This window comes from Crocodylus porosus, unplaced genomic scaffold, assembly GCF_001723895.1.
Source record: "Crocodylus porosus isolate Cpor-Errol unplaced genomic scaffold, CroPor_comp1, whole genome shotgun sequence".
In the NCBI taxonomy this organism is placed as follows: Eukaryota; Metazoa; Chordata; order Crocodylia; family Crocodylidae; genus Crocodylus; species Crocodylus porosus.
The window spans coordinates 117,361,528-117,370,244 of NW_017728947.1; positions in this window are offsets into that span (position 1 = coordinate 117,361,528).

Genomic DNA, 8,717 nt, shown 5'->3' on the forward strand with positions numbered 1-8,717 from the left:
TGGACCAGCACCAAACTTTTATCCCACACTGGTCTCATGAATGCCCAGTGGGCAGGAGTTTGGTATCCACAGTGTAGTACCTGTCAGTCCTTATTTACAGCCATCACTTTGCATATTCTCTATCTTTTTAATCTTTTTTGTTGTTGTTGTAATAGTTCACAAGAACAAGTATCCATGGAAGTCAACAGAATATTGATCTGCGCCATATCTTCATTTTCCAACAGTTCTATGACTTGCCCTTGCTTGTATCTGTACCACAGACTTTTCACAGACTGCAAATTAAATGGTAGAGTAGGTGTAATTCAAAGTGGGCAAGTATTGGGGAACATCTCAGCTAGATGAATAACTCCTAGCCAATCAATATGATCCATTTTTTTCTGTGTCCATAATGGCATAATTTCACTTCCTCGTATTTTTAAATTATAATTCATCCAAAAGAAAATTACCTGATTTCTTACCTCTGTGGATTGATTGAAAATATTTACAAAAAATCTTAATGTGTTGTTGAGTCATGGTAGGCCATGCCTGACATGTGGTATCATTTCAGTTCTATGCTGAGAGAGGAAAGAAATGTGCCAACATTTGTTTTCACCAAGTGTCTCATGCTGGGAATCAAACCACTACAAATACTCATGGAAAAATTAACATGGAATGGAATAAACCTTTCTATAGCAGGACCACACCACAAGGATGACCACAGTGTCCCTGCTGGTCACAAGACTCATGCCCACACCCCAGCTTCTCGGGGTACTCTCACTCTTCCTCCCCTGACACGCCTTGATGGAGTTATTATGATGACTCCTTGATGGAGTTATTAAGACTTTCCCAGGGTCCCACAGCTAGTTCACTTTAGCCAGCTGATAGCTGTCATACCTAGCTGACCCCAGTCTTGCCCCTTGGGCACTAAGCTGTGGCATTCCTGGCCCTAGGGCATCCGTTGCTTTATGGGTTATGTTTACAGGTTCTGTCCTCCTCTGTAGCCATGCCCATGCCTCACAGGTGTTACTCCATGTTCACTTGGAGGGGGCCCCAGCCCCAAAGCTGCTTCTGGCTCTCAGGCCATGAACCTTTGTCTGGACCTCAGTCTTTCTGGCCTTGGCCCTTTTATTCTGGCTGCACCCCTCAACCCATGTCTCCTGCCCTGGACCTTGGCTCCTGGGCCCCATGCCTGTCTCTCACTCATGTGCTCTGGGTCCCTGGCTGTGTTCTGCACTCTTTTACTCCAAGCTATAAGCAAGCTGCTTTACAAACTCAATGTCTTCCCACTCTGGATCAGTGTCCTCTGCCGGACATACCGCCCTTGGAGCCCTCTCATCCCAGCTCTCAGGTGCCTGCCTGTCTCCAACAGCCCCTCTCTCTCAAGAGCTCCTCTCCCTGCCGCATGCAGGCCCAAACTGCTCACCTGGCCTCTGGCAATGGACTTATATGCTCTAAAGCCCCACCCCTTTCTGTCATGTGATCCCCAGACACATACAGGGGATTCCACTTGGGCTGATGGCCAGCCTGCTGCAGCAGCCAGCTGCTCTCCCCTCTTAAAGTGACAGAGGCTTTGGCCTCTACTACACTGCCAAAGCAAATTATTAGTAAATTGAGACACATAGTCATAGAAAATTATTTGCCTTTTTTCTGTGGTAGGAAAGTGTCTATATGCATAAGGGATGATAAGGCAATGAAGCAGTAACTAGAGGCATTTATACACATCGTTTTTTTCCCTGCAACGCACCAAAGATCTGCCACTTTGGAGCAGACTCGATAAATTGAGTCTGCTCCACACATGAGCTGAGGCGAACTGCACTGCACCACATGCAGTTGTATAAGTGGTGAAAAGCGCGTCATCATGTGGAAAATGGTGGCGGAGCACTTTTGAACTGAAGTATGTCCAAGGTTTTTAGCTCAAAAGCATGCCACCACCATTTTCTGAGCACTGATGCTTAGTTCACCACTTATACAACTGCATGTGTCGCAGTGCCGGGCACCTTTCAAAGTGTGCAGCACTGCAGTGCTTCCATGTACAAAAATGCTCTAGATTTTATTGCTATAAAAATAGAAGTTACTGTCATTCTCTGCTTTGAGCAGGTAACTTATCCAAGAAATATGTCAGATATGCTCAACTTGTGTCCCAGTCTATCCTCCTACTCTCCATTTCACTACTATCCATCATGGTTCCTCAGTCTCTCTCAGTATCACACACAACAAACTAAGTGGAAAAAAAATGCATGGATTGACCTAAAAGGCTATTGTTAATTATTCATACTCCAGCATTACACAAACACGATATAAGCTAAGCATCTTATAGTTATGAGCAAAGTAAAAAAAATGAGCCTGTGCTACAAGATCTAACCATTCAATTTGGGCACAACAGTTTGCATAATTCTTTAATTGAAATTTTGTTAAATTTCACTCATCAGTTTTCATTGATTCCCATAAGCATGAAGCATAGCTAGTACTTCCAAAACCTCCAAATTGCTATCTCATTAGCAGCTCAGCACGCTGTATCTTATGCATACTAAATGATGCAGCAGTTTGTATGTATAACTCTCCCTTCACATTGACACTTTAAAAAGAACAGTTAATTTCTGTGTTTTTTCTTTTTTCTCTTTTTTTTCCTCTACAGTTTCCTACTGATTAAAGGATATGCACATACGCAGCAACGCTCATTCTACCCTACCGAGTTCCAAGGGGTGTTGGATCTTTAGGCAAAATAGATACAGTTAGAGAAACTAAAGAAGATGGCAAAGAAATGTTAATGTAATTAAAATAAGATGCTTGGGATTAAATCCAGCCTTGATGCAACAATTAAAGATTTAGGGCCACATCTGCAAGTTCTGTAGGTGACTAAAGATGCAGGTAGGAACCTCATAGATGTTTTCAAAAGTGCAGCTAGGGGTTAGGTAAAGTTAATCCCCATTGATTTCAATGGGATTAGGATGCTTAATTTGTTCAGTGCATTAGACTTCTATTCTTCCTAGGTGCCAACATTTCCTTCAAAAACCATGTCTTTACACCCTGATCCTATGAATATTTATGCAACTGCTTAACTCTACTCCCATGAGGCATCCCAATGAGGTCACAAGAGCAAAATGCTTAAAGAAGAGGAGTCTTACAAATGTCTGTAAATTTTATTTCCCCTCTCTGTAGTTAGGGCAAGATGGTAAATAGCCTTGATGAAATATTTAGCATGGCAAAATCAATGGCCTAGCCAATAAGTAACTTACTGCAGTATATTTCAGGACAAAATCTATTCCCAGAGTTTTTGAAATCTAGTTCAGTATCTACAGGGCTTTTTGTGCATCTTTCTGAGCACTTACTCTATTGTTTGAATAGAAGTAGTTTTATACATGGCCCAGGAATCAGGCAATAAGATTAGTTTTTTGCCCTTTGGCCAGTATTTGGAGGTGTACAGAAGATAATTCTCTATAGAAGCAGGAATTTCTTGGATAGCCTTAATTTAGGGATTCCCTACTGTTTGAATGATTGGCTTTGCAACCATACTATCCTTTTCAGAGGGCGCATCTACACAAGGTGCTTTACTGCAGAGCTGAACTAATTAACTCCACAGTAAAGTGTCACTGTCTACATGTTCAGAGCAATTAGGCCACAGTAAATGAATGAACTCCACTGTACTGCCCACACAAGTACTATCCTAAAGCAAAGTGAACATGTGCAGCGTAATGCATGTGCAGGCAATGATGGGGCCTGTCAGCTAGCCACACACTGTAGCACCCCCATGCCTCGCCAGCCCCTCCACATCACGTTGAGCCAAACAGCAGGCTGACCCCCCCAGGGCTGCACGTGCTAAAGTTTATTGTTTTGCATTAATTGCACGTGTAGATGTGCCCAGACAATTCTTATTGTGCTGACCTTGGGCTGTATCCAAAATGTTTGTGCTAGGAATGACATGAAGGTAATTTTGTGTTATTTCTCATGCAGGAGTCCCAGTCATGGAGAAGGACCCTAATGTGACAGGTGCTATATGGACAGAAGTAAGACAAGAGGACAAGAATCAGGACAAAAATACAACAGTTGGCTTCAGATGGGCTAGGAGCATAAGGACAATGTGACAATGTATGCCAGCATGCTGGGAGTACCAACAACCTACACTTGTCAAATTTTTTTTATCTATATTGACAAAGAAAAAATATAACAGCCCTTCATGTTTGAGGATTACAAGGAACTCTTCTTAAACATGAGGTGTAGCTTGAGAGAAGACATAAAGGACAAAGGTATGTGTTTGAGAATGCAACATGAGCAATGGAGGCCTGAAGCATTAACCAACAGGAGGGAGGCATCATCATCTTGATAGTAGTGCATGAGAGAGAACAGGCAGTGAGTGAACAGATGGTAAATGTGTCTGAAAGCGGAGAGAAGCAGTTCACATTTGATATAACAAAGAAGGGAAAGTTAGGGGGAGGATGCCAAGAGAACAGACACCTAGAAAAAAGGACATGCTGGGAAAACGATCCCCCAGCAGTGATCCAACTGGACATGAACAGGTATGTACCAAGGGCAGGGAAAAGATGCTGCAGTAAGTGAGATGATGAGGGCATGCAGGGGAGCTTCGGCTGTACAGAGCGATGGGAAAACCACATCATAAGGGATATTATTTTTTTTAAATTAAGGAAAAAAAGGCAAAAAATTTGGACATAGACCTCTATCTGGAGCCTCATTTCCAGGCTGAGGCTGAGATGATATTCAGGTTCTGGGACTGAGTGCCAGGCAGAAAAGTGGTGACTGAGGAAGGAGGTAGTAGGGACAATTCAAGATTGAAAGTGAGGAGCTTTTCTGTTTTTTAAGCTATGTTGAGCTTAAGCAGATGGGTAGGCACACATTAGGGGATGTCACAGGTCTGGGACAGAAGTCTTATAAACCAGTTTGACCCAAATCACTTAAGTCTGATACTACATTCAACCAGGTTTATCTTAAACTAGTTTCAGCCATTTTGAAACTGTTTTTTGTGCACTGAGGTTCTGTTCTGTTACAGGTTTAAACCATTTTCTGATCCTGTAAACTGTTTTATGTGTAACTTCTATCCTCAGCCACAGAGTCTGAGTAATTTATTTAGACAGAAGATGAGTCAGGAAGAGAGAGAGAAAGCATGTGTATCTGTGAATCATAGTGTGATCAAGTGCTATGTTTTGTATTATGTCAGAGCTGAGGGTAGTTTTTACTAAGAGCTTTGATTATGGATTTGTATAGGATGATCCTCATAGCAATGGTCCTTATAGAAATGATTCTTATAGTGATCCTTGCATAGCAATCAACCTCAGGCAGGGAGTTGGACTAGATGTGGCCTCTCGAGGTCCCTTCCAGCCCTATGATTGTTATGGTTGCTCTGAACTGAATTCCTGAGATTGAACTTGATGTCCTCTTTTATTGGCTGCTGGAGCAAAGTTGGGGGGTTGGTTAGGGAGTATCCTCCAAGGATAGGATGTAAGAGAGACCAGAGTCACAAAAAGCCAAAATGACTGTGGGTTCAAGCCAGGTCCCTGTGGTGGGCTGGGACCTTTCATTATCTTTGAGAAACAATATACATAGTGCATGAGTGCCTAAAAATGAACATTAAATGCATGAATGCAAAACTATTATTAATAGCAGATAACGCTAGTCAGTGCAATAGTACACTCTCTGGGAAGACTTCTGTAGTGAGTATCATATATATATATATATATATATATATATATATATAACTAACACATGAGATCTCCCAGAGAAGAATCTTACAATAAAGATCGTATCTAGACAATCTATTAGGCATAATTGGAAAAGTGTACACTTCATTTTTTTCCTTGTTAATATCTTAAAATATTTTGTGAATGCCGACACTGAGCCCTTTTTGTAGAATATGAATTTGCAACATTGGTAACTGATTGGCTACCAGGTCTCAAGCCCCAATAGAAAGTTAATTTGTTTTATATAATTAGAAGTGTCATATTCAATAGCATTTTCTGATCCTTTTTAAAAGAGAATTAAAAATAATTTGTTGCAATATATTCCTATCGATTCTTATTTGGAACTATAGATCAGGCAATTAGACATAATGAAAAGCAGAGTAGAGAGGAGGAAACAAAATTACTACAGCTGGAGTGACTTGGTCTTCTACTGCAATGCTCTATATCGATTGCTTTATTTTGCAATAGCTGTAAGTTCTTAAGAGCTGCAATGATTTAATTACCAATGTCCCGACAGCCCTATCACTCTTTGGAGGCCTTGAAATGTAGATGGGCCCTGCAAGCACTGCCTTGTTTGCAAGAAGACGAGTGGGGGCAAAGGTTTAAGTGCTACAGAAGGGGAAAAAACTGGGGAATCTGCCCCAGTCCAAATCTATTCTGCCCCCGCTTCATGAATGGCCTTTTGGGAGGGTGGATGCAGAGTGACTGAGGTAAGAAGCAGGGTTAGGGTTAGGGGTTCATCACAACATTTTCCAACTTTCATCCACCAGCAGTAGCCCTGACTGGCTGCTTGGCACAATATACCCCGCTAATCCAACACAGGCAGATTCAGCATCTGGTGACTGTGTGCCTGAGTCCTGTCATGATCCCACCCATTTTTATTACAGTGGTACCTGAGGAGCAAGCTCCACACTGAGCAGGCAAGAACGTCCCAGTCGTGGTCTCTGTGGCATCGCCACGGATTGCCCAGGTCACATCCACCCTGCACAAGATCTCCAAACGCAGAATGGCAGCCACTGCCCGCGGGAAATAAAGACCCCTCCTCCTAGAGCTCATACAGGGCCAACTCCTTACAGGGTAGATGACGAGGCCTGGGCATATACTATGGAGAAACTTAATGAATGACCTGGGCCAAGGCTAGTCTGCCTCCCTGGTGAGTGTGTATGTGTTGGAGGAGGAGGAGGAGTCCTGCAGGGAGGTGCAAAGCATCCTGGGATGCTGGGAGACTGTGAGTTAACCTGAATCTGGAAGGAGTCAGGGACAGAAGTTCAACAAACTGATTTAACCTAAATCAGTGAAGTCTGATACTGCATCCATGCAGATTTATCTTAAACCAGTTTCAGCCATTTTGAAAGCGGTTTATGTGCACTGAACTACTGTTGTGTTACAGTTTTGAACCAGTTTCCTATTACTTATACTGGTTTAGGTGTCATTTTTCTTCCTAGCCTTTAAGTACAATAAAAGGTAAATTTCCTAGAGTAATTCTTTTTTTTTTTCTTTATTGAATGCCTCTAAGAAAAAAGCAGACAATGCAGCAATGGTGTGTAAAGTGTTAGGGATTTGCCATACAAAGTTAAATTAAGGGACGGGTCATATTGGAGCGTCATAATTTTAACTCTAAGAAGCACAAAACAGTTCTGTGCACAAATCTCATTATTGTTAACAAGATCTGTGCATATAGTTTGCACGCGCCACTTTTAAAATTGGTTTCATGGGTCCCTGTTTCTGATACCAGATGTGCACAGCTGCCCAGCCCTTTCTCTTCATTTCTTTCTTCCAAGTGACCTAGAAAGAAAAAGGTTTTATTTCAAGTGTTTCATATCCTGGCTGTTATGCTCAAGCACCAGGAAAACTGCTGCCTGATTGGCTGAATGCCCCTCATTTCACCGTGCAGTAGACTGAATAAAAATGATTGAATAAAATAAAAGAAAATTTAGCTACCTCCAACTCTCATTCTCTGCATTAGACACTTTCTCAAGTGGAAAACAAGGGATTTGTTGTATGGGAAGGCAGGTCACTGAGTTAACCTTGCTATCCAGGGAGGTGCTGCTGGAATCAAGATTTATGATAAAACCCTGTTCTAGCCCCAGGATGCACATCTTCATGGTTCAGGGTCCCAAACAGCATTTAAGTAATGGAACTTCAGACAAAGTCTCCCCTGGAGACAGGTGGATTTCACTATTGGCTGATGAAGGTTTCTTACATCTTTTGCCACTGTTGAAGACAGGATATGGCACTAGATGGATCCCTGGGCTGGGCTGGCTATTCCTGAGCATACTTATAATGCTTCTTGTTCCCATCCTGAGCTTCACCCCATCAACCAGTTGGACTGGAAGAGCGCCAACTTCAAAAAAGGGAGGAAGGAGGACCCAGGAAACTATAGGCCAGTTAGTCTTACCTTGATCCTGGGGAAGCTTTTTGAGAAAGTTATCCTGGCACGTGTCCACGAGGGGCCAGCGGGTGAGGATATGCTTAGAGGCAACCAACACAGGTTCATTAGAGGCAGGTCCTGTCAGACCAACCTGGTGGCCTTCTATGATCAGGTCACCAAATCCTTAGCCGCAGGGGTAGCAGTAGACATCGTCTTCCTGGACTTCCGGAAGGCCTTTGACACTGTCTCTCACCCCGTTCTCATAAAGAAACTGGGGGCTGTGGTGTCGACACCCACACAGTCAGATGTGTCGCCGACTGGCTGAAGGGCCGCACCCAGAGAGCGGTGGTGCACGGGTCATTCTTGAGGGATGTGGGCAGTGGGGTCCCCCGGGGCTTAGTCCTCGGGCCCGCACTGTTCAACATCTTCATCAGTGATTTGGGGGTAAAAAGCACCTGTTCAAATTTGCTGATGACACTAAGATGGGGGGAGCGATGTGGGCACACTAGACGGGAGGAATAGGCTACAATCAGACTTAGACAGGGGTGGGCAGATGAGAATAGGATGGGATTCAACACCGACAAGTGCAAGGTGCTGCACCTGGGGAGGAACAACCGGCACCATACCTACAGGTTTGGGAACTCCCTTCTCATCAGTGCAGAGACAGAAAAGGATCT